General features: G+C 45.3%; 1 non-coding gene and 1 pseudogene across 1 annotated transcript; both read right to left on the bottom strand.

Moving 5' to 3' along the window:
• Positions 1 to 14,957: 14,957 nt before the first annotated feature.
• LOC114005889 (U6 spliceosomal RNA) lies at positions 14,958 to 15,064 on the bottom strand. Its single transcript, XR_003547685.1, has one exon. It is a non-coding gene; the product is annotated as a U6 spliceosomal RNA (small nuclear RNA).
• Positions 15,065 to 20,206: 5,142 nt separating this feature from the next.
• On the bottom strand, positions 20,207 to 20,654 carry LOC102482100 (40S ribosomal protein S15a pseudogene; annotated as a pseudogene).
• Between the last annotated feature and the right edge of the window lie 5,287 nt (positions 20,655 to 25,941).

Raw genomic sequence — 25,941 nt, 5'->3', positions numbered from 1 at the left:
CAGGGGCAAACCCATTACTCTCTGCGAATGCCTACAGAAACCAGACCAGGAACACAATAAACACATTATCAGAAAAGTCAGTATCCATTTTCCTGCCTTGTGAATTTCACTTTGTTTTCCATAGCCTTTACCAGTTCCTGACAGCAGATTCTGAGAGATACTAAGACAGCTTCTGTAAGTGGTAAGAGTAGGCCCTGGAAACGCCACCTGTTTGTCAGGGTCACTTGTAAGGAGAGCTCTGCAGACACCTTATGAAGTGACTGGAGGTCTGAGTGCTCACCCTCCCCCAGTCCGAGGTTGCCGCGTCACTGGCGTTCATCTGAACTCCCACAAATAACAGCGCAGAGTCTGGAAGAGGCACGTTCCCAGCCCTCCTACGGTAAACCCCACGAACCCGCAGATCAGCCGGCAGGTGGGGTGGAGAAGCCGCACTGGGGAGAAGACTTCATCTGTGGGAGCCTGCAATGTTTAGCCTGTAATCAATAATGGGTTTCATGTTTTCAATACTAACTTCTTCTTTTAAGTAATAGATGTCAGAAGTTTCATCAGATCAACAGAAAGAATGTTAAAAAAACAAAAGCAGGAGCCAGCAGGTGGCGTAGTGGTTAAGGTGTTGGATTCCCACGTGGCTGACCACCCTTTGAGTCCTGCACCTGGTGGCTTGAAAATCACACCAGGCAAGTCCAAAATCCCAGAAGGAAAATGGAGGAGAAGGGATTGTGGCGTGGTCATCCCCCGGGTATGATTTCTTACTTTCCCCCTCTTTGTCTCTCTCCTCTCTGGCAAGTGCACGTGCCCTATGGCAAAAACCTTTTAAAAAAATCAGAGGGACGGGAACCAGCAGTTAGCGTAATGGCTATGTCGCTGGATTCCCACGTAGTCGACAGCGGTTCGTGTCCCGGACCCGGTGGCTTAAAACTCACGCCGGGCGCGTGTGCGTGCGTGCCCAAGATCCCGAGAGGAGAATGGAGGAGAAGGGATTGCGGCGTGACCATCCCCCCTGGGGGGTGATTTCTCGCTTTCTGTCTCTATGTCTCTCTCTGTCTGTCTGGCGAGCGCACGCGCCCTACAGTGAAAATCTCTCCAAAAAAAATTTTTTTTTCAGAGGGACTAGCAGTTAGTGTAATGGCTATGTCACTGGACTCTCACGTAGTCGACCACGGTTTGCATCCCAGACCCGGTGACTTGGAACTCAGGTCGGGCACGTGTGCATGTGTGCCCAAGATCCCGAGAGGAGACTGGAGAGAAGGGATTGCGGTGTGGCCATCCCCCCTGGGGAGTGATTTCTCGCTTTCTGTCTCTATGTCTCTCTGTCTGTCTGTCTAGCGAGTACGTGTGCCCTATAGCAAAAACCTCTAAAAAAAAAAATCAGAAAGCAGGGCAGACACATGGAAATTGTTGGATCGTCATCCCTATACACTGACGACAATACTTTTATACATGGGGAAATGCGTTGATTACATTCTAATGGAAAAAGAAAGAGACGCCGCGCTTATTCCCTCAGCCGGGGTAGGTCTGGCCGTAATGACGTCATTTACGCCGTGCAATTACTGTCAGGCATTGTCCTCACCACGTACCACGGGTGACCTAATTCAACCTTCCTTGCTCCGTAACATACACAACTGTCATTATTCCCGTCTCATGTACCCGTAACAAGCTTCCCGAGCAACTTCTTTACATTTCCCCCTTCTCCAAAACCATGTCATCTTTTAAAGGGAAGCCATATCCCCGTGTAAAGCCTCTTTTTCAGAAGAGAGCTTGTTCATTTTTAAATTAAATGATTCATTTATTTATTTATTACCAGGAGGTGTGCAGCACTTGCCAGAGAGCGCGAGAACCTCCCTCCCCAGTGGGCATGGTCATGCAGCCATCCTTCTTCCACCCAGTCAGGACTTGGGGCACACATACACATGTGGCTGGAATGGTTTTTAGCCTCTGGGGCTGGGATTTGAACTACGACTGTTCCTGCAGGAACTGGCTCCCTATGCACAGGGCTTAGTCACTGTGGCAAAGGCTGGTCTGAGAACGAAAGCTTTTTCAAAGGAAGAAACACAAGGATAATTTCTTTAGAAAATATGTGTGTGGAAATAGTGCTATAAAAACAGGCATCATCGTAGCTGGTTTTGTCATCTTTGAAATCTGTGCTGTTGGACAGCAGAGTTTCAAATATGCCACCGTGGGTAGGCATTCTTTTTCTTCCCCAACATACAACCGAAATTACATATTAAAAGGAAAAAAGAAACCCTCTCAAGTGTGAGACACACAGTAGGGGCAGTAGGCCAGAAGGGCAGGGCGTGTTGGGAGCGGCCTGAAGAGAAGAATCCGCTCGAATGCTATCGACAGGTAAAAACCATCTCACACGGGGCTAAGTGGAATCTAGTCTGCTTGCTTTGTTCTGACCGAATGCTAAGTGAATTACCCTCCAGGCATCAATGGAGTAATTACGCAGTTGTGTCCATTAAGAACAGGGGCTGATGTGGTTAGCCTGTTGGTTACAAGCAGGGAGGGAGACCAGAGTCTTTATAGGTCTGGTGTGGCAACGGCACAGATAATGTAGTTACATGCGCGAGGCCCGCTGGGAGCCGGTTCTCGTTCTTACACGCAATCGAGATGAAACTGAGTGTTGTTCCAGAAGTAAGTGGACACGCTTTCTCCACGGCGTGGCTTTATTACAAGGCGGTTCTTCCCCGTGGCACTGAGACCACAGCGTGTGCTCCTTTATTCCAGCCTCTAAGTCCACAGACGCATTTGTTTGTGAAAACGATGTCAATTAAACATGTGGCTCCTGGTTGGTATTTCCTGTTTCCTGCCTTGCAAAACATCCCTGGCCTTGCTGTCCTCCTCCCAACACTTGGCATATCACTCTTGACCAGAACCAATCTTGGTATAAACTTCAACAAACTGGCAATAGATTTCTGTAGCAGAATGCTTTTGTTTTAAAAAAAAAAAAAAAAAAAAAGAGCCAAGCCCTAGCAGAGAATGACCACACGCGGGAAAGCAGCCATGCCACCGGAAGTCCACCCGCCAGTCCCTGTGGCCCACGCGTGAGCAGGGTGTAATGCTCGCCAAGTCACCCTTGCAGACTCACTTTTTCTGAATAGTCTGTACACGTTCTCAAGTTTCCCCCAGACTGGAGAAAAAGAGATGGCAAATACGGAGGCAAAATTCTTCTCTTTGGCAGTTCTAAGTGTTTTATGAAAGGGGCTTCTCCTAGTTCTAATGCTGAGTAGTGACTCTGAGATTAAAGTAAACCTTGACTCAGATCAACCAGATTTTGGAAACCTAATGTCTCCAAGGAGAAGGTATTCGGCTTTGTAGTATGCTAACACAGGGGTGATATTTGGATGCTCTCGGGTCATAGCATACATTTCCTCAATATGGCTCTTTAATATTCCCTGTACATCAGGGCCAGCAGGTGGAAGAATGGTCAAGGCACTGGACTCCCACATGGCTGACCGCGGTTTGAATCCAAACCCAGTGGCTTGAAACTCATTTGTGGCTTGAAACTCATGCCAGGCGTGTATGCATGCATCCATGTCCAAAATACAAGAAAAACGAAGGAGAAGGGATTGCGATGTGGCCATCCCTCCTGGGGAGTGATTTTTCACTTTCCCTCTCTTTGTCTCTATGGTGACCTATAGCAAAACTCCTTCAAACAAACAAACAAAAACAAAATTCCCTGTAAATGTTCCCCTTTGACATAAAAATACAGTTCTCCCTGCCACCCCCCAACGTGAAATGGTTAGGTTCAGTGATAAATTTCAGTTCTGCTTTTTGAAGTTTGATCAGAGTTTGCTGTAAAGGCCACCAGTATGACAAGAATGATTACCCTGTAGTTAGAATGGTAAGCAATTGGCTTATATTTTTTTTAACTTTATTAAACTCACATCTTGAAACAAATCTGCAAAGGCCCAGTGAGATCATGCATGCGGCTGTATCCTGTGTTGGAGTTTACCAGGATTACATTGTATTTAAATGAAACACTGAGCCCACTCATAAAGATAGCTGACCAAGAAATGTAAATACATTTGAATAATAAAACATTTCTCTGATGACTTCATCTGCCCTCAGATTCCGTCTTTCCAGTCCCACCTTGGTCATTTTCCAAGCGTAAGCTGATTCTAGCATCCAGTTTAGGTAGCAAGCAGTCAACAAACTCTGTGTGGAAGCAGGAGCTGGAAATTAGACCTAGTTAGCAGAGATGTTAAGATATAACACCATATGGGACCAGCAGATGGTGCAATGGTTACATTGCTGTATTCCCATGTAGTCAACCATGGTTCTAGTCCCAGACCTGGCAGCTTAGAACTCATGCCAGGTGTTTTTGCGTGTGTACGCAAAATCCTGAGAGGAGAATGGAGGAGAAGGAATTGTGGCATGGCCAAACCCCAGTGATATCTTGCTTTCTACCTCTCTCTGTCTCTCTGGTGAGCTATAGCAAAAAAATCTCTCTCTAAAAAAAATAACACTGTGGCTTAGCCAGATGCTTTTGAGATTTCCCTTTTCCTTGCCCACGTGTGCCCATGCTTATTTGCTCAACCAAGTTGATTACTTCAGGAAAACTCAGGCAAAGAAGTACAGCCGCAAATCTATGGCAGGCGGACTTGACATTTGGTCCCCAGCCCCATAAGCCTTGGAGAAGAGCAGAAAGCTCTCACCCTGGAAGTGACCTGGGTCTGTGACCCTTCTAAATGTTTAGGGCTCTCAGTCAGAATGCCCAAGACAGGGACCAGCAGTTAGTGTAATGGCTATGTTGCTGGACTCTCATATAGTCAACCGCAGTTCGACTCCTGGACCTGGTGGCTTAAACTCACGCCAGGCGCATGTGCATGTGTGCCCAAGATCCCAAGAGGAGAATGGAGGAGAAGGGATTGCAGTGTGGCCATCCCCCCTCGGGGGTGATTTCTTGCTTTCTGTCTCTCTGTCTCTCTCTATCCTTCTGGCGAGTGCACATGCCATATAGCGAAACCTCTCCAAAAAAAAAAAAAAAAAGAGGAAAAAAAAAGAATGCCTAAGACAGCTGTTTGATTGATCTCCCGTTCTGTTGGCAAATGAAGTTCCATGTGGCTAGAGCATATATGTGAACTTCCAAGAATGGCGAGGAGGACATTGAGGCTGGAGTGCATTGAAGAGATGGAGATGGTAGGAGACAAGGTTGGGGGAGGGTAAAGTGGGGTTGGAGGCCATTGTGAGAACATGGCCTTTCTTTCCTCTGCCAGCGGTTGGGGGAACCGGTTCTGAGCAGAGGCGGGACACAGTCTAATCAGCACGGTTCACTCTGGCAGCTTCGCTGAGATGGGACTGGACTTGGGTAGGAGGACATTTTCAAGACAGGTGACAGGCGATGGCACCTCCTGCTGGGGCGCAGTGGTGGCGGTGTCAGGAAGTGAGGGGAGTCTAGGCACAGTTTGAAGACCAAGCATGAGTCAGGGAAAGATGAGAGGTGGGGTATTGAAGAGGGGATCAAGGGTGACCCCAAGGTATTCTTGGTCTAAGCAACTGGAAAGACGGAATTGATAGATGTGGAGGTTTACACTTAATGTTTTGGGTACTTGCCCTTCGCCATGGTTACTGCTTCAGTAAGTAGATGTGAAAGGAATGGTGGCGAAGAGGCACCGCTGAGGAGGCAGCTTGTCCCAGGGTGGCTCAGCTCTGCCGCAGCCCAGCTGGAAACACGGATTTGAATGTCACCCCACTTCTTCCCACTGTGTGAATGTCCCCTTACCTGATGACGACGGGCAAATGTCTCTTGAGAAAGAATTACACCAGAGGTGAAAATTTACCTTGGAACTAGTTGTCCCCAGCAGTTGGGGAGAGGGGGGCACTTCTGTCTTATTCTGGATATTCATTCATTCTTTCTTTCTTTTTCTTTTTTTTCTTTTTTTTCTTTCTTCTTTCTTTCTTCCTTTCCTTTTCCTTTTTAAAGTTTTTTGCCTTTAGGGTGCATGTGTTCACCAGAGAGAGAGTGACACAATGAGAGGGAAAGTAAGAAATCACCACTGGGGGGCGACCATGCTACCATCCCTTCTCCTCTATTCTCCTGGGATCTTGGGCACGCACGCGCATGTGCCCAGTGTGATTTTCAAGCCACCAGGTTCGAGACTCGAACTACAGTCGACCATGTGGGAGTCCAGTGATGTAACTGCTATGCCATCTGCTGGTCCCACTCATTCTGGACATTCTTTAAGGAATAGACAGACATACACTGTTCTCTGGGAGTAGACGCAGACTCCATATTTTTTTAAAGGTTTTTGTCACAGGAAGCTTGTGTTCACCGGAGAGATATAAAGAGAAGAAAAATGAGAAATCACCCCCACCCCCGGGTGGGGGGGCGCAGAATGGCCACACTGCAATCCCTTCTCCTCCATTCTCCTTTCAGGATCTTGGGCACATGTGCATTTGTGCCTGGTGTGATTTTCAAGCCGCTGGGTCCGAGACTCAAACCGTGGTCAGCCATATCAGAATCCAACCACCTTAACCACCATGCCACCTGCTGGCCCATAGACAGAGACTCTTCCTGGTATAGCTTGTTCTCTGGCCAGGCTGTGGACTCAGTTCAGCGCCTCATGATAAGGGAAGGGCAGGGCCAGCCAGAAGAGTAGCTGCTCGTTTTCAGTCTCCAGGTTGAGACCGTTCTGAGCTGCTTTACTGAGACTTCAAGTCCATAGACAGCCAGCGTTTGCCATTCATCCATCCATTCACGCATGTGTTTCACAGACAGTTTTAAAAGTCTGCTGTGTGCTAAGATGCTTCTATACAAGCAGGAGGAGAACATGGTCGTAATAGAACCTGGAATGCAGAGAAAGATGTAATCAATCCAAACCCAGTCGGGGAGGGGACTACCAGGGGCTGGGGGACAGGTTTGAGGGAGCAGTCAATTCTCTCTAGAGAAGAGTGTGAGCGGGTCCAAGGAGTAGCTTTTGGAAATATGAGTTGAAATGGGGGGACGGGTCTTTAAACCCTCTAGTAAACAGTTTGCACAAAAATCTGTCCATTGCAGCTTGCTGGGTAGGTTTTATACCTACATCAACCTGCCCCGTGTGTCTTTCCCTGGGACATGTGTCTCATCTGAATAAACGTTTGTTCTATAATTTCTGTTTTAGTCTATTAATGCATCTGATGAATGAGAGAGAGAGAGAACCCCTAGTAGGGTGTTGAGGCCACCACCCACCCAGTCTTGAGTGAGCCATGGGCATGTGTGTGTGTAGCCTACTTGGGGGGGACTCCAGACACAAACCTGCAACCTAGCCATGTGGGTCAGCTTAGCAGAGCATCTTGTTCCACCATTGGGACACTGGTCCATTTTCTCTAATTTCTTTTTTTCTTTTTCTTTAAATCACTGCTGTCCTTCCCTGTGTGGATAATTGCTTTGTGTATGGAAACCGAAGGATTTGCCCAAGATCAGCATCAAGCTGCTAGGCCAATCTGTGGATGTTCTTACCTTTTTGAGGTAAGAATTAGATGAAAAAATGGACTACACCACAGAAAAATCACAAACACACTGAATTTTGCATCAGTTTCAGGGGAAGGGGGGGGCTGTCTGGATTCCAAGGTTAGAACTCTTGATGCTAAGATTTTGCATTTGGAATGACTTCTTTCAGTAGCTGAAGCTTCAAATGGTTTGAGTAAAGATACAAGACTCTTAGCAGATAATGAAACCAGGTGTGTTTCTTCATTGCCTTACATAAAGAATCTAAGTAATAAGGAAAAGCAAAAGGGATTGATTGGCTCGCTCTGATAGCAAGAAAGATCAGGCTGGAGGGACCAGGAGCTTCTCTGTGTTTGTGTTGGTGAGGCCCACAGACACCCAGAAAGGAGCCCGGCGAGATCAGTGAGCTAGAGAGCATCTCGGGACAGAGTTTCCACGCTTGTCACCATCCCAGATGACTCCCGTTTCCCACCCAGTTAAAACCAGCCTGTCTAAATTATGCACCACGTTGTAAGACAGTGTACGGAATTGGGATCCCAGCCACAATCCAGCCAGTCATCTGTTATCCGGTGAAACGGATCGTTTAGTCCCGAACTCGCCAGACAGTAAAATGAAGAGTGATCTCACAGGCCCTTCCCGTCAAGTCCCCCTGCTCTCACTAGGCAGTACACACCCACGCCCACACCCACAAATTTGTGAGACAATTACCTATTTTATTGTTAATATCTTTACTAAAAGAATTTCAAGCTTTCATTATTGGTATTCTCTTCTGAGTTTTCCAATCCGTCATTTGTCATGGATTGAAAAGTGTCCTGTCTCCCACTCCTTCCCCCCAAAAGAGAGATGTCCACTCAAAATACATGAATAGGACCTTATTTTAAAGAGTCTTTGCAGATGTAATTAAATTAAGGTTCTTGAGACCATCATGGGTTATCTAGGTGGGTCCTAAACCCAGTGACAAAGGTCCTAGTATGAGACAGAAGGAGAGAAAACACTCAGCCGGGAAGTCCTTGCAAAGATGGAGGCAGCGATGGGCGTGACCCACCCACAAGTAGGAGTGTCTGGAACCACCGGGAACTGAAAAGGGCTGGGAAGGATTCTCCCCCAGAACTGTGAAGGGAGTGTGCGCGGCTGCCCCCTTGATGTCAGACCCCTGGAGTCCCTAGAACTCTCAGAGAGCACACTTCTATTGTTTTATTTATTTATTACATTTTTTATTTCATTTTCTTTTACACCTTCAATCACATTCTTTAGATTACAAAATGAACATTTCAACAGGTGAACATTTCTCCCTAGTCCAGTTGATACTCCTGTTGTTTTAAACTACCAAGTATGTGATGATCAGTTACAGCGGCCCTAGAAAACTAATACCCATCACCTTGCAAATACTGAGGGAAAAATAGTCCATTTCAATCAAATTCACTTCCAGCAAATTCTCTAGTTTCATTTCCTCTTACTGTCATTAGGCAATAATGCTTACTATGTTGCTTTTGCAATGCAGAATGGCATTCCCAGGCCTGCCCTGTAGCGTAATGGTTCAGCTGAAGCTGTTGAAATGGTTAAGCACTGTTCAAATTCTGGCCTCTGTAGCTTGAAACAAACATGCCACGCATGTGAGTGTGCATGCCCCAAATTCAGACAAGATGGAGAAATGGAGAAAAATGCATTACTGCATCACCACTCCTTGTTGGGAATGCTTTCTCCTTCTCTGTCTCTCTCTGTCTCTGACTGGCAAAGCAAAACAAAAACAACAGCAACAACAAAAAGATAACTTTTTTTTTTTTGAGAGGTTTTTGCTATAGGGCGCATGTGCTCACCAGAAAGACAGAGAGAGACAGAGAGACAGAAAGTGAGAAATCACCCCCTCCCCACCATGGAGGATGCCCACGCCACAATCCCTTCTCCTCCATTCTCCTCGCAGGATCTTGGGCATGCACGCACACACACACGTGCCTGGCGTGAGTTTAAGCCACCGGGTCTGGGACTTGAACCACGGTCGAGTATATGGGAGTCCAGCAACATAGCCATTACGCCAACTGCTGGTTCCTAAAGATAACATTTTTAATGGTAATCATCTTTCTGGATAACTGCGCATGTCTGAGTCTATACTGACTCAGGGCAAAACTGTTCTCACAAACTCTTTTTCACATACTTGCAGCTTTCTTAATACAGAGCAGCTAAAACAAAACGCGATAGACTGGGTAGTTCAAACCGTGTCTATTTCTCATGGTTTTGGAGGCTGTCGAGTCCAAGATCAGGGAGCTGGCCCTGCCGCTTCCAGGTGAGGGCTTGCTTTCTAGCTCATGGACAGCTGCCTTCTGGCCATGTCCTTCCAGTGCAAGGGCATGCGAGTGCAGGCTCTAGTCTCCCGTCCGGATGCTCATTCTCTCTCTCTTATTATTATTATTATTATTATTATTATTGGAGAGATTTTTGCTATAGGGCATGTGCATTCGCCAGAAGGACAGAGAGAGACAGAGAGACAGAAGGCGAGAAATCACCCCCCAGGGGGGATGGCCACGCCACAATCCCTTCTCCTGCATTCTCCTCTCAGGATCCTGGGCACTTACACACATGTGCCTGACATGAGTTTAAGCCACCATGTCCGGGACGCGAACCGCAGTCGACTACATGGGAGTCCAGTAACGTAGCTAGCCATTGTGTCATCTCCTGGTCCGCTAGTTCTCTCTTGAGACCTCAACCTCACAACTTAATTTAACCTCAAGATCTCCCAAAGACCTCCACCTCCAAATTGGGGTTAGGGCTTCAACAGAGGAATGCTGGCAGGGCACGTACAGTTGACAACACTGCTTGCTACTCATTTTTAAAACTCGTTCCCTACCAGCAGTTAGCGTAATGGCTATGTCGCTGGACTCCCACGTAGTGGACCGCGGTTCGTGTCCCAGACCCGGTGGCTTACAACTCACGCCGGGTGCGTGTGCGTGCGTGCCCAAGATCCCGAGAGGAGAATGGAGGAGAAGGGATTGCGGTGTGACCATCCCCCCTGGGGGGTGATTTCTCGCTTTCTGTCTCTCTGTCTCTCTCTGTCTGTCTGGCGAACGCACGCGCCCTACAGTGAAAATCTCTCCAAAAAAAAAAAAAAACTCGTTCCCTACAGAGCATATAATGGCAATGAGCGTATATGTAGCCCACCAATGTTAGGTTTATTTTTAAAGAGTTATCATACATTTAAAACAAATAAAACATTTTAATCTTTCTTCTTTTCATGTAAATTGCAGGGGTGAGAGTGTAATCTTTCCCCAAATTATCTTCCTGAAAGCTGATCTGGTCATCCAGTTCTGCGATGAATAACTTGAATTTAAGATCTGTGTCTTCATCTCATCAGTTTTTTTTTTTTTTCCCTCTATTGCTCTTAATTTACAAACCCTTAACTTCAATGGCAAAAGGTATTTGATAGTTCTATAAGAGCTGCTGACATTCAGGTGCCACAAACCCAGGAATTAAGCAAAATCTTTTTGTTGAACATTTCTGTCAGACTCTAACCTGAAAAACATATCCTGTTTCTAAGTTGAGAACTTGACACTTGAACTCGAGAGTTAAAGGTAAATGGTTTCCTAATCCAAGCTGGCTGCATCTAGGGGAGAAGATATTTCTCCCTACTCTGTGGTAGTATTTGTTGATGGCTTTAACATGTCTTCCGTAATACATCGTTTTTATTTCTCCAAAATGATACAACGAGCAAGAGTTGGAGAAGCTTGTCAGTCACATCTGCATCCCGGTTTGGTCTCAGTTTTACCTTAAAATCCTATCTTAGTGCTGATGATAAAATAAGAGTGTTCTCAAACTTTTCATAACCACAGAGCCCTTTAGGAGTGGTTTATAGAAAGAAAACCCACCAATTTCAGGATCATTTAAAAATGCACCCCTAGGATAATCCATCCTGGCGGGGCGGGGACATTTTGAATTGTTGACGTGGTCTTTCACTTCGCATCTCTTCGCAGCCATTCTCTACCCTCCAAGCTTGTGGGTTTGGGTCGCTAGAAAGTGGAGTCTATTCCCCAACACCTCGCACTAGGCTGGCTTTGGACCTGTTTGGCCAGTGGAATGTGGTGGAATGTGGGTTCCGAACTGAGGATCGTGAGGACTGCAGAGGTCTGGAGGTCTGGAGGTCCCTGCCTCATCTCCTGCCCTTTCATGGCCAGCGTAGTCTGCCTGAGGATGACGGTCACTTGGGCTGAGCCACGTTGCCTGGGTAGCCCTTGATCCTCAGCCAGCCCCATGAATGTGAGCTCAACCTAATTTTTTGTTTTTTAAAGAATTATCTTATTTAACTTTATTTATTTTGACCAGAGAGGAACAGAGAGAGAAAGTGAGAAAGCAAGCTGCCAATTCTGGGACTCAACCCGCGGTCAGCCATGTGGAAGTCCAGCGCCCTTAACATGTAGCCCACCAATGTTAGGTTTATTTTTAAAGAGTTATCATACATTTAAAACAAATAAAACATTTTAATCTTTCTTCTTTTCATGTAAATTGCAGGGGTGAGAGTGTAATCTTTCCCCAAATTATCTTCCTGAAAGCTGATCTGGTCATCCAGTTCTGCGATGAATAACTTGAATTTAAGATCTGTGTCTTCATCTCATCAGTTTTTTTTTTTTTTCCCTCTATTGCTCTTAATTTACAAACCCTTAACTTCAATGGCAAAAGGTATTTGATAGTTCTATAAGAGCTGCTGACATTCAGGTGCCACAAACCCAGGAATTAAGCAAAATCTTTTTGTTGAACATTTCTGTCAGACTCTAACCTGAAAAACATATCCTGTTTCTAAGTTGAGAACTTGACACTTGAACTCGAGAGTTAAAGGTAAATGGTTTCCTAATCCAAGCTGGCTGCATCTAGGGGAGAAGATATTTCTCCCTACTCTGTGGTAGTATTTGTTGATGGCTTTAACATGTCTTCCGTAATACATCGTTTTTATTTCTCCAAAATGATACAACGAGCAAGAGTTGGAGAAGCTTGTCAGTCACATCTGCATCCCGGTTTGGTCTCAGTTTTACCTTAAAATCCTATCTTAGTGCTGATGATAAAATAAGAGTGTTCTCAAACTTTTCATAACCACAGAGCCCTTTAGGAGTGGTTTATAGAAAGAAAACCCACCAATTTCAGGATCATTTAAAAATGCACCCCTAGGATAATCCATCCTGGCGGGGCGGGGACATTTTGAATTGTTGACGTGGTCTTTCACTTCGCATCTCTTCGCAGCCATTCTCTACCCTCCAAGCTTGTGGGTTTGGGTCGCTAGAAAGTGGAGTCTATTCCCCAACACCTCGCACTAGGCTGGCTTTGGACCTGTTTGGCCAGTGGAATGTGGTGGAATGTGGGTTCCGAACTGAGGATCGTGAGGACTGCAGAGGTCTGGAGGTCTGGAGGTCCCTGCCTCATCTCCTGCCCTTTCATGGCCAGCGTAGTCTGCCTGAGGATGACGGTCACTTGGGCTGAGCCACGTTGCCTGGGTAGCCCTTGATCCTCAGCCAGCCCCATGAATGTGAGCTCAACCTAATTTTTTGTTTTTTAAAGAATTATCTTATTTAACTTTATTTATTTTGACCAGAGAGGAACAGAGAGAGAAAGTGAGAAAGCAAGCTGCCAATTCTGGGACTCAACCCGCGGTCAGCCATGTGGAAGTCCAGCGCCCTTAACCACCATGCCACCTGCTGGCCCCAAGCTCAGCCAGATTTAACAGTGCCGCCTAACTAATCCCCCAGGGATCCGTGGCACAAGCCACACGTGGGTTGGTACTTGCACAAAGATTTGTGATTCCTTGATGTTTGGAATAACTGTGGCTATAGACAAGCAATACCATAGCCAATGGTTCAGTGTGGAGAACAAAGTGAGTGTGTGTTCATTGCCTTTTCACACATTCCATGACAAAGACATTCGGTGGCTGCGAGTTGACTGTATTTACACTTTTTCATTATTTCCTTCATTACGTAATTAAGTTTTAGGGGCTGCAGATGCCACAGTGGTTGCATTGCTGAACTCCGACATGGCTGACTCTGGTTCAAGTCCTGGACCTGGTGGCTTGAAAATCACGCTAGGTGTGTGTGCATGTATGCATGTATGCCCAAGATTCTGGGAGGAGACTGGAGAAGAGATTGCAGTACGGCCTCCCTGCTGGGGGATGATTTCTCACTTTCTCTTTCATTGTCTATCTCTCGTGAGCACACACGTCAGGCAAAAACCTCAAAAAATTGTTTTTGAGGCTTGTGTTAGGCCACCCCCTTTTCTTTAAGAGTGGAGCTGACTGTGGATTGATGCTGAAGGACAATTATTTCTCTCTTTCATTCTTGCTGCACCTCCACAGCTAACATCCCATCGATATTCAGACTAAGTCACCCTTTTCATTTATATCACAAAAATAATGAACAAAGACATCTCGTATGAGCTTTTGCTGCTCATTAGAACAAAGTCATGAGAGATCTCTCCCTAATCCATGAGTTACACGTATTCTACACGTGTGCACTGCACTTCAGTGGGTGTGTAACTGCAGGGTGAGAGATCTACTCACGCGCATTTCATTTACAGGGGTGACGGACGTGTCTGGGGCAGGTACCCTGTGTCAGGCGTTGTCCTAAGTGCTTGATTGACCTAATCCTCTCAGCAGCTCTAAACTGGGTGTCATTACTGATATTATTCCTATTTACACCTGAGGAAACTGAGGCACAGAGAAGTGAAGCACCTCGCCTAGGGCCTCATCGTAACCAGTGCGAGATGGACACAGGAGGACCCCGGTGTGGGCGTCCGGGTTCCCAGTCACTGCGTGTGGTAGAGTCGCTGCTCCCCACGCTGCCGGCGTCCTGATGTGCCACCCACAGAGCCATTTGACATCGGAGCGTCTCCAGCAGCTTGCTCTGTCCTGCCAAACCTGGTATCGATCACGCATAGAGAGCTGGCTTCATAAGCTTATTGGCAGTGGTGTGATTTGTTCTGCTATGGAGAGCGACACTTGAATGACATCTCTGCACTTGTGGTCGCGCCTGCACCTGAGCAGCGCCATCTGCAGATTCCTTACTATAAAGCATAATTATGCACTCGACTTAGAAACATGCTGCCGGCTTATTAGGAGGGTTGTCATGCTGTGTTTAAAAATAAGGGAGGGATTGGGTTACGTGACCCTACACAGGAAAGTGTCATAACAGATAACGTACCGGAGACGAGGGGGGGGTGGCTAATCTAAAAACTCCATTTTTCTTATCCTTAGAGTCACGTGCCCTAGGCCACAGAAATGCATATTTTATGTTCATACTTGAGTTCTGGTGATCATTTACATTCAAGACATTATCCTGAGGAGTGTGTGTCTACTTAGTTATTTCTTCCATGAGTGAAAAGTGAGAGAACTTGTACCCCCAACAGAGTCTCAGTGCTGCGATCCACCCCCCAGAATTCCGCCAGGCCTGGATCCTGGGCCACGCATGCCCACCATACTAGAGAGATCTCCAGATGCAGCCAGCAGTCTTTCCAGGAAGGGTTCCCTCACAGAGTAGCGTGGGTTTGTTTTTGTTTTTGTTTTTTCAATATGGAACGCTTCATGAATTTGCATGTTATCCTTGCACAGGGGCTATGCTAATCTCCTCTGTGTCGTTCCAGTTTTAGTGTCTGTGCTGCCGGAGCGCGCACAGAGCATGGCGTTTTACCACCGTGTCATCGTCTGGGCTCTGAGTTGTGGAATTTTACTACTTCTTTGCACTTCAGTGTACCATTTTGTGAAGGAGAGGGAGAGGGAATTGGGAATGAAGTGATGCATAATCGAGAGGAGCCAAGGGTCATAGTTTATGGACTCAAGCCAGATTGCCTGGGTCAAATCCCAGACCCAACCCACGACTCATTTTCTCATCTCTAAACTGGGGGTAAAATAATGATCGTATCTACCTTCTAACTCGCACCATCATTCTGAAGATGACATGCATTCACTTGACACAGTATCTGGCATGTATTCAGTGCTTTGTAAATATCTGCTGTCTAACAAATAAAAGTGTATATATACTCCAAATGAAAAATACAAATTTAACGATGAGAAATAATGACATGCAGATATAATGAAGAACTGTACCCTGTGACCAAAAGTTAGCCATGACAACTGACCACATGGAATCCTAATAGTGCATCTGAGACTTCTAAGAATATCTATCTGTCTTCCTGGCGAGCACACGCAGCCTATAGCAAAAAAAACTCTCAAAGAAAGAATCCTTTAGGGACCAGCAGTTGGTGTAATGGCTATGTCACTGGACTCCCACATAGTCGACCGCAGTTCGAGTCCCGGACCCGGTGGCTTAAATTCACACTGGGCGCATGTGTGTGTGCATGCCCAAGATTCTAAGAGGAGAATGGAGGAGAAGGGATTGCAGCGTGGTCGCCCCCCCTGCCGTGATTTCTCGCTTTCTGTCTCTCTGTCTCTCTCTGTCTTTCTGGCGAGTACACATGCCCTATAGCAAAAACCTAACCCCCCCCCCCAAAAAAAAAAGAATACCTGGGGGCCAGCAGGTGGCATGGTGGTTAAGGTGCTAGACTCCCACATGGCTGACCACAGCTTGACTCCCGGACCTGGCGGCTTTACTATCTCACTTTCCCTCTTTCTCTCTCTCCATGTCTCTCTCTGGTCAAATTAAATAAATAAATAAAAGTTAAGAAATGCCAAAAAAGAACAAATGGCAGGCCAACAGATGGTGTGATGATTAAGGCTCTGGATCCCACATGGGCGATTTGCAGTTGGAGTCCTGAACCTGATGACTTGAAAATTACACCAGGGGCATGAACATGTGTGCCCAAAATCCTGCGAGGAGGATGAAGGAGAAGGAATTAAGGCATGGTCATCCCTCCTGGGAGGGGGCGATTTCTCACTTTCCCTCTGTCTCTCTGTGTCTTTCCTGTGAATGCATGTGTCCTACAGCAAAAAACTAAAAACAAACAAACAAACAAAATCATAATGGCTATTGAAGGTAGGATGGGATTTTTGTAAAACCATAACTAACGTTCCTTTGCAGATTTGTGATATACGTGTAAACCAACTTATCCTCTAGTAGTTTCTACCACAAGCTACTAACAGATCACATTCAGATGATTGCTGCTGCATAGACGATGACCCCAAAACTTAGTGACTTATAAGAACTGCCGGCCAGTTTTGGTTCAGCTCTCATGTAGTCATAGCCAGCGGTCATAAGGGGCTGGATCATCTGAAGGCTCGACTGAGCTGAATGTTCAAGATGGCGATTCACACTGGGGTGATGGGAGCTTAGCTGGGCTGTTGACCAGGCTGCCTCGACATGGGCTCTCTGGTATGGCAATCTTAGAGGAGTGTGCCTTGTTATATGTGGCCAGCTTCCCCCAGAGTGAGCCTCCCAAGAAGACCAGCCTCGGGAGCCACGTAGCTCCACTTCCAACGTAGATCGAGGAAGGGGACACTGACCCCACCTCTCTATGGAGGAATGCCAGAGAATTTGGGGGCTGGGGACGTTTTTGTTTTTGTTTTGTTTTTAAAGATTTTTTGCTATGGAGCACATGTACTTGCCGAAAAGACAGAATTCACCACCCCCAGAGGGCATGGCCATGCTGCAATCCCTTCCCCTCCATTCTCTTCCGTAAGTTTAGGCATGTCCACATACACCCAGCATGAGTTTCAGGAAGCCAAGTCTGGGACTCAAATTGCGATTGACCACGTGGGAGTCTACTGCCTTAACCACTCCACCACCCACTGGCCCCACGGCTATGTGTTTAAATTGCCACAAGCTACTTAATAGAATTCTAGTGCCTACTCAAGATTTGCAGATACACCCTGGAATGTCTGTATCTAGATTATTCATTCCTCATTTCTGTCATTTTTCTCTTAAACATCTAATTTTTAACCTCTGGGTCATTCACAGATGTTGATTCTCAGCCTTTTTATAATGAATACTCTAGAACCAGAACTCACATATCAGCCAAAACTTTGAAAGAGAGGACCATCCAGTGAAGGTACTTGAAAGTCATTGCAAGCAGTGCTCTGCTCTCTCGTAGTGTACAGTCCTTCCTAGTCCTGAAACCGTGGGGCTTTCTTTCTTTCTTTCCTTTTTTTTTTTTTTTTTTTTTTTGAGAGATTTTTGCTATAGGGCACATGCGCTCGCCAGAAAGGCAGAGAGACAGAAAGGGAGAAATCACCTCCTGGGGAGGTGGCCATGCCCCAATCCCTTCTCCTCTGGGGATCTTGGGCACACACACACACACATGCTCCTGGCATGAGTTTAAGACACAGGATCTGGGACTCGAACTATGGTTGACTACATGGGAGTTCAACAACATAGCCATTACGCCAACTGCTGGTCCCAACCACAGGACTTTCAATAGCTCTCCTTGCAGACTGCCTCAGATTTGCTCAGCCTTCCCTGAGGTCTGGGAAGTCAATCTTTATTCCCGGACCCTGCAACTTCTCCACGTAAATTTTATATATGATTCTTGAAAAAAAAAAAAAAAAAATACTCTTTCTATGAGGTTGTTTTTGCCCTGCTCATGCACTGCCCACCCTCAAGAGGTACCTGCCACATGCAGAGCTTCCCTGGCTCTAAGTATTCAAATGCCCCTTGACTGAACTTTCCTTTATGAGCAGCAGGAAGGGACCAGATCCAGTGAGTCCCAAATATGAAGACATAACCCACCTAAAACAAGCCCAAAAGCAACTACTCTAAGAAATTTTCTGAGATGAATCTGTATGGAAATAAGCCAAAATCCACAGCTGGGTAAGATCTGTTTCAGGTTTGGAAATAGTTTGCTTTCTAAGAGTTGACATGTCCACGGGACAAATATATTTGGTATCTCCCCATGCTACTGAGTGCACGCAATTTTGATGACTATGTGGGCCAAACAACCAGAGGGCCACTAGTCCTTCAAATGAAGCAAATAAACTGGATTTGGTACAGACAGACGTTCCTTCAATCTCACAAAGTAAGATTAGAAGAATAATGCCCAGATCTTATTCGTCTTTTAGAACACCATCTCCCTCCCACAGTTAAGAGCATCCTCCTGCATCCTGGCCTCCCTCCCATTTTCCAGCTTCTCTTCCATTTCAGATGGCTTTCCTGGAATGCACGGTCTCCATGTGCACCCTGAGCTCCGGCCTGGCAAGGCACGTTCCTTTTTGCAGGCTGTGTCTCTGTGAACATGATCCAGGCAGCCAGGAGGCAAGCCCTGGATCCTGGCCTTCCTTCCCTCCTCCTGATTTTTACAGGAAAAGCCTTATGGAGTTAGAGTCCTTCTCAGCTCACTTTTCAGATACCCTGAGCTCTGCAACTTTCATCCTGCAGCATTTCCTTGCAGCTCTTTTGCTCTGGGCCAAGTTTGAAAGTGCTCAAACTCCAGCAGCCTGAGCTTTGGACATGAAGTTGAGTCTTACTGGCTCTGAGAATTTCTTCTGGCCAGTCACAAATCCTCTGATTAAAAACAAAGGGGTTGAGAAGAGACACTATGGTTTTCTTGCACATCAACAAGCTCTTCAAAGCAACATTTCAAAAAGTGCTAATGACTCAGACCAGATGGGGTCCATTTCCTACAGAAGATGAGTGTCTGAAAAGCAGGAAGTAGAGCTCACTCAGACCAGTGTTTTGGGTTTTCCCAACTCTAGTCTCACTCCCAATACCACCACGCCGCATGCTGCCTCTCTCCTCTTCTGCCCCCTCAAACTGCCATTGTCCTCAACCTTTCAAAGAAATCAACTTAACCTGTGTGGAAAATAGTTTTGGACTTCAAACCTGGGGTGGGATTCTTAGATTGCTTTCAGGGCCAAAGTGTTTTTGTTCAAAGTATTATACTGAGTTTCTTTTATCTGTGGAAAAATATAACATGAAACATACCACTTTAACCATTTTAAGTGCACAGTTTCATGGTGTTAAGTACATTTACATTATTATGAAACTATCACCACCATCCATCTGCAGAACATTATCATCTTATTATAACAAAACTCTGTACCCATTAAATAGTAATCCCCTTTTCGGGGACCAGCAGTTAGCGTAATGGCTATGTCTCTGGACTCCCACATAGTCGACCGCGGTTCGTGTCCCGGACCCGGTGGCTTAAAACTCACGCTGGATGCGTGTGCGTGCGTGCCCAAGATCCAGAGAGGAGAATGGAGGAGAAGGGATTGTGGTGTGGCCATCCCCCCTGGGGGGTGATTTCTCGCTTTCTGTCTCTCTGTCCCTCTCTGTCTGTCTGGTGAGTGCACGCACCCTATCGCAAAAAAACCTCTCCAAAAAAAAAAAAAAGGAATCCCCTTTTCCCTGCTCCCACCAACCACTGGCCATCACTGTTCTGTCAATGCTTTCTGTCTTCTATGATTTGACAGTATTTTTTCTTCTGTGGCTGGCTTTTTTCACTTAGCATAATGTCTTGAAGTTTTGTCCATGTTGTAGTACGCTACAGAATTTTCTTCATTTTAAATGCTGGTAATATTCCACTGTGCATATGTACAACATTGTGTTTTTTCTATTCATCCATGGAGAGGTTCTTGGTAGGCTTCCACCCTTTGACTATTGTGAACATGTTGCTATGAACATAGATGCACGAGTATTTCTTCAAGATCTTGATTTGAATTCTTTTGAATATAAACCCAGAAGTGAAATTGCCAGATCACATAATCATTCTATTTATAATATTTTGAGTAACTGCTATACTGTTTTCAGTAGCATCTGCCCCATTTTACACTCTCATCAGCAGGGCACAGAGTTCAAATTTTCCACATCCTCACCAACCTACTACCTTCTTTCTTTCTTTCTTTCTTTTTTTCCTAACGAGGCATTTTATTTGTATGTGTGTATTACATCCCTAGAAAAAGAATCCCGGGATTTTCCCTCCTGTATGTTTCCGTCTTGCTTCTTCATGGTCCGTGATGCCAGCTGAGGTTGTCAGTACAATGAATCCAAACTGACGTGGTGGGAGATTATGCTGCCATTTCTCTAGATCTTTGAGTTGCACATCGAATCTGGGGCTGGTCACTCCATACTTGTTTAATCTGCCAGTGAGGTTCACAACAATTTTTCTAGTTCTGTGGTCCTCAGTGATTTCAAATTTGCCAGTGTAACCGTGCTTCATCATCACAGTTAGAAACCAGGCAATGACTTTGGAGCATGGCCTAATAAGAACCTGGGGTTTACCCCTCTTTTCAGCATTGTTGGTGCTCTTGAGGGCATCAGCCAGGACATTCATGCACACCATTATGGCGGCACAGAAAGATGGCGGAAAGAGGACCAACCTACTATCTTCCGGTTTTTTGTTTTGTTTTTAATAATAGTCATCTGAGTGGTATAAAATAGTGTCTCATTATGGTTTTGATTTGCATTTAATTACCTAATTGATATTGAGCTTCTCCTTTCCATGGCCATTTGTTACATCTTCTGTGGAGAAATATTAATTCAAGTCTGTAGCATCATCAGTCCTCCATGGAAGTCACTCTCACCATATTCTATTGATTGACATTGCCCAGATTCAAGGAGACATTGACGTCACATCTTTATGGGAAGAATGCCAAAGAATTTGAGGGCCATGTTTTAAAACCCTGCCCATTTTTAAATCTTATTTTAGTTGTTTGTTGTTGAGTTGTAGAATCTCTTTATATATTCTGTATATCAAGCCTGTATCAAATAAATGGTTTGAAAATATTCTCTCCCATTCCATGGGTTGCCTTTTCACTTTGTTTATAGAGTCTCCTGATGCAAGAAAGCTTTAAATTTTGATGTAGTTTATTTATCTACAAAATTTTGTATATGTTTTTCATTTTGTTGCCTGTGCTTTGGGTATAATATCCAAGAAGTCATTGCCAAATCCAACGTCATGAAGCTTTCCCATATGTGTTTGTAAAAGTTTTGTAGATTTAGCGCTAATATTTAGGTCTTCAATGCATTTTAAGTTGATTTTTTGTGTATGAAATAAGCATACAAGATAACTCTTTTGTATGTATTCAGTTTTTCCATTACCATTTGTTGAAAAGACTGTCCTTTTCCTATTGAATGGTCTTGGCACTCTTGCTTCAAGTTATTAGATCATAAATGAGATGGTTTATTTTTGGACTTTTAAAGTAATTTTTAACTCATTAGACTGCGTTGTTGCTCACAGAATTGACTCCTATTCTTCCAGAGCAAAGATTAAACACTGAGGCCCCCGAGTGTCCTAGAATACTTGATTCGACTCTATTCACCCATAAGCAGCTTTGGGGACATATCAGTTCTTCCTTTAGAAAAGATTTGTACTGTACTCTCTAAGTGAATGAGGTAACACAATTTGGAAAATGCTAGTAAGCTGAGGTGGGAGGAAATGTAATGAACAGGCCATTGTATGTGATGAGTGTTTGAGAATGGGAAACAGAAGTTGCCTTCCAAGTATAATACACCTTGGGTTCAGGAAGTTTCTTTCATCAAATGAACTTTGGTCTGAAAACTTCAGGTTTTACTTTGGTGACAAACAGTTGGAGGAAGATGTTTCATGCAAAGAAACAACATGCTTCTGAGTCTTCTCGGGTCTTCTGAGTATGCTTTGACATTAATAGCTACAGAGAATTAAAATGATGTATCTCCCTCCCTAGACTTGAAGTTCCCTGAAGACAGGACTCTGTGATATTCACCTTTGTGCCTGCGCACAGTGGGAATTCAGTAAATGCTTGTTTAATCAGGCCAAAGAACACCGAGCATGCATCTTTGGTTTCTAATAGCTCTAAGCCACATATCTCCATCAGATGAAATGTTTTCCTACGTGGAGTCTCTGATTTTGTCCTCATAGCTACTCTGTGAAGTAGACATTATTATCAAGTTTATCAAGTTTAGAGACTAAACACACACACACACACACACACACACAAATGCATGTAGCTCATAGAAAGCCATTTTCCTAGTCTGGCCCTGTAGCCTAGTGGTTAAGGGAGCCAGATTCCACATGGCTGACTGTGGTTGCAGCCCTAGAAGCTTGAAAAACATGCTATGTGTTTGTATGTGCATGCCCCAAATCCAGACAGAATGGAGAAATGGATGCAAAAGAATTGGGGCATGACCGCTTCCCAGTTGGGGGCACTTCTTCCTTCTCTCTACCTCTGTCTCTCTTTGGCAAATACATGCCCTCTGGCAATTACAAAATCAGAAAAAAAAAAAGAAAAGAAAGAATGTAATTGGTCTAAAGTCACACATCTAATGAGTGAGAAGCCAGTGTTTGCTCCCAGATCTGACTGACAGCAAATGGCTTGTTCTTGCAATTATCTCATGCTGCTTCATTTTGCATGTGCCCAGGCAACTCAGAAATGCGAGGAGGGAAACTAACTTTCATTGAGGGTTCAGGTGACATGCTTGGGACGTGAAAAACATTCTGATAATACCCAACTCTTATTGAGCATTTGGTATGTATTTGTTATATACCAGGCTATTCTAAGGATGCTGCAGGTTTGTTTGTTTGTTTCCCATTGAATTCTTTTTTTTTTTTTTTTTAAGAGGTTTTTGCTATAAGGCACGTGCGCTCGCCAGAGAGACAGAAAGCAAGAAATCACCCCTAGGGGGGATGGCCACGCCACAATCCCTTCTCCTCCATTCTCCTCTAGGGATCTGGGGCACGCATGCACACGTGCCCGGCGTGAGTTTAAGCCACTGGGTCCAGGACTCGAATTGCGGTCGACTACATGGGAGTTCAGTGACATAGCCATTACGCTAACTGCTGGTCTCTCCCATTGAATTCTCACAACAACTTTGTAGAGTGGGTTCTGTAATTATTATTATTATTGTTATTTTAAGACTTTTGACATAGGGTGTGTTTGCTCACCAGAGAGAAAGGGAGACAGAAACAGAGTGAGGTAACTTGAGAAATTAGCCCCCAGGGAGGATGAACATGCAGCAATCCCTTTCAGGATTTTAGGCAGGCATACACATGCGCCCAGTGTTATTTTCAACCTGCCACATTCAGGACTTGAACCACTGTGGGCCGTGTGGGAGTCCAGTGCCTTAATCACCACACCACTTGCTGGCCTCTGGGTTCTGTAATTGTTACTATTTCACAAATGAGAATAACTGGGGCACCAAGAGCCAGAATCTAACTGAGGCAGACTGCCTGGGGACCCAGACATCACATCACGCTGGAGCAATGCCCCGAGTCTCTTAGGGTGCTGGAGAGCAGCCACTGTGATTTCAGTGTGGGTATAGGGGCTGTCCTTGCTCTTGGTTTTCAGTCTTTGTATTACTTGGAATGCTCTTTCTCCTGTCAGTCCCTCACCTGATAATCGTTTAAACCATCAATTACAGCAGGACAGAATCTCTAAACATTCCTTCTCGCAAGCAGAAGCTGAGTCATTGAATCACTAATCCTTCTTTTAAGTCTTGGCTATTTGATGTCCTCTCTGCCTGGGAAGGGCTGATTAAGAGCCCTGCAAAGAGACACTTCAGAGCTTCTAAACTCTGAAAGGTTCCTGGACTCCACGCACCCCAAGGCTGGTTGGACACGGGCCATGACCACACCCCATTTGGGGGCGCTTCTTCCCTCTCTCTGTATCTCTACGTCTCTTTGGCAAACACATGCCCTCTGGCAATTACAAAACAAATTAGAATAGGCAGAGCCTTGCCAAACAGCATTTCCCCCCTTCAAGGGAGCAAGCAAACACTTTTCTGAGTATGAGACCTATTTTTCATAAAATATTTTTATTATTTGCAAAAGTCTTAGTATTTGGAGTTGGGGTGGGGATTAGTGGGAGTGAGAGCCAGGAATGACACATAGAATTTGACCAAGATTCTTTTTTCTTCTTCTTCTTTTTTTTTTTTTTAAGAGAGATTTTTGCCAGAGGGCACGAGTTCTTGCCAGAGAGAGAGAAAGAGACAGAAAAACAGAAAGCAAGAAATCATTCCCCTGGGAGAATGGCCAGGCTGCTGTCCTTTCTCCTCCATTCATCTCTTGCATGCAGACACACACACACACACACACACACACACACCCGGTATGAGTTTTAAGTCACTGGGTCCAGGACTTGAACCTCAGTCAACCAAATGGGAGTCCAACGATGTAACCTTTATACCATCTGCTGGTCCCAAGATTCTTTATCTTTACTGGATTTTTTTTGTCTTAGGGCACATGCACTTGTGGTGAAGGAAGAGGGGAGAGAGACACACAGAGACAGTGAGAGGGAAAGTGAGAAATCACCCCCTTCAACCCCCGGGGGCGGGGGGAGGATGGCCACCCTTCTCCTCTATTCTCCTTCCAGGATTTTGGGCATGCATGTGAATGTGGCTGGGTGATTTTCAAGCCACCAGATCCAAGACTTGAACCACAGTAGGCCATGTGGGAGTCCCACGACATAACCACTACACCATCTGCTGGCCCTGAACAAATTCTTATGGGCATGAACCCCACACCTTCTGACTTAGGAGGGCAAACCCAAACGCTAGCTGTTCCCCTGCAAACCGTGTTTGCTGAAGGTGCCCTCTGGCTCATGTATTCCTGAAGGGGAAAAAGTGCACATATGGGGAGAGATGCTCCTCCCCTTCCACCTTCCTCCCCACCGCCCAGCACTAAACCCGCCCCCCGCCACCCCTAAGCACCCAGGCCTCTTCTGCGCTCCATGATGTGATTTTTTTTTTTCTGGACAGAGGAGCAGCAGTTGTTTCTTTCTCAACTAGTTTTTGTTCCAAGACCTCACAAGGCGTGAGGAGAATAACTTCCTGAGTAAAGAAAACATTTGAGTGTCTGCATCTAAAGATACACAAATCCCAGAACTTAATGGGAGTAGGGCAGAGACCCGAGGGCTGGACAACAGAAGAAAATCATTCCTTCCACAGAGAAATTAGAAACCAAGGTCGCTGCTCTCTCTCTCTCTCTCTCTCCCTCTCCCTCTCTGTTCCCCTCTCTTTTTAGATTTCTCTCTTTTTTTCATTGTCCCTCTCCCTTCCCCTCTTTCTCTCTTACTTCCCTTTCCTTCTTTTCATTTTCTATGTCTGTAAAGAACCCTTAGACTTCAAATAAGTTCAATTTCCTTTAGTTTGAAAAAAAATACTAACGCACTCTTGCCTCTTTCTTTAAAGATCTAGGTCACTGATTATGAGAGTCGGGATTATGGAAGGTTCCAAGGCGATGTTATTCCAATAAATTCTGGTCTGACTTATTGGGTTGTTAAATTATAAATTCTATTAAGGCATATTTTCTTGCAGTTTCAACTCCAGCAAGTTTTCTCTATATAAAACACTCAGATTACACACAAGTGAGCACTAAAGTGGAGACGGCAGGGGGAGGGTAGATAAGAGTTAGGCGTCACATCCAGAACATTCCTACAGCCGCTAACCTTAGGGGTGCGCAATTAACAGACTTCCCGGGAAGGTCATACATCATGTCCAGGACTTTACATTAAAATGACTTTTTACTTGAGTCATTTGTTAGTCCATTACCAGTTCACATATCAGATTGCATTTCATCTTGTATTAAATCAAGATAATCTGTCATGTAAAAATAGGCTCCCTCATTTCACTTCCAGCACTCGGCCAGAGTGGAGACGCCCGTGGCATTTTGCCTCCTGCTCTTCC

Source organism: Tupaia chinensis, unplaced genomic scaffold, assembly GCF_000334495.1.
Source record: "Tupaia chinensis unplaced genomic scaffold, TupChi_1.0 Scaffold144806_1, whole genome shotgun sequence".
NCBI lineage: Eukaryota > Metazoa > Chordata > Mammalia > Scandentia > Tupaiidae > Tupaia > Tupaia belangeri.
The sequence above is the reverse complement of the archived record's forward strand: the minus strand, read 5'-3'. Positions and strand labels throughout refer to the sequence as shown.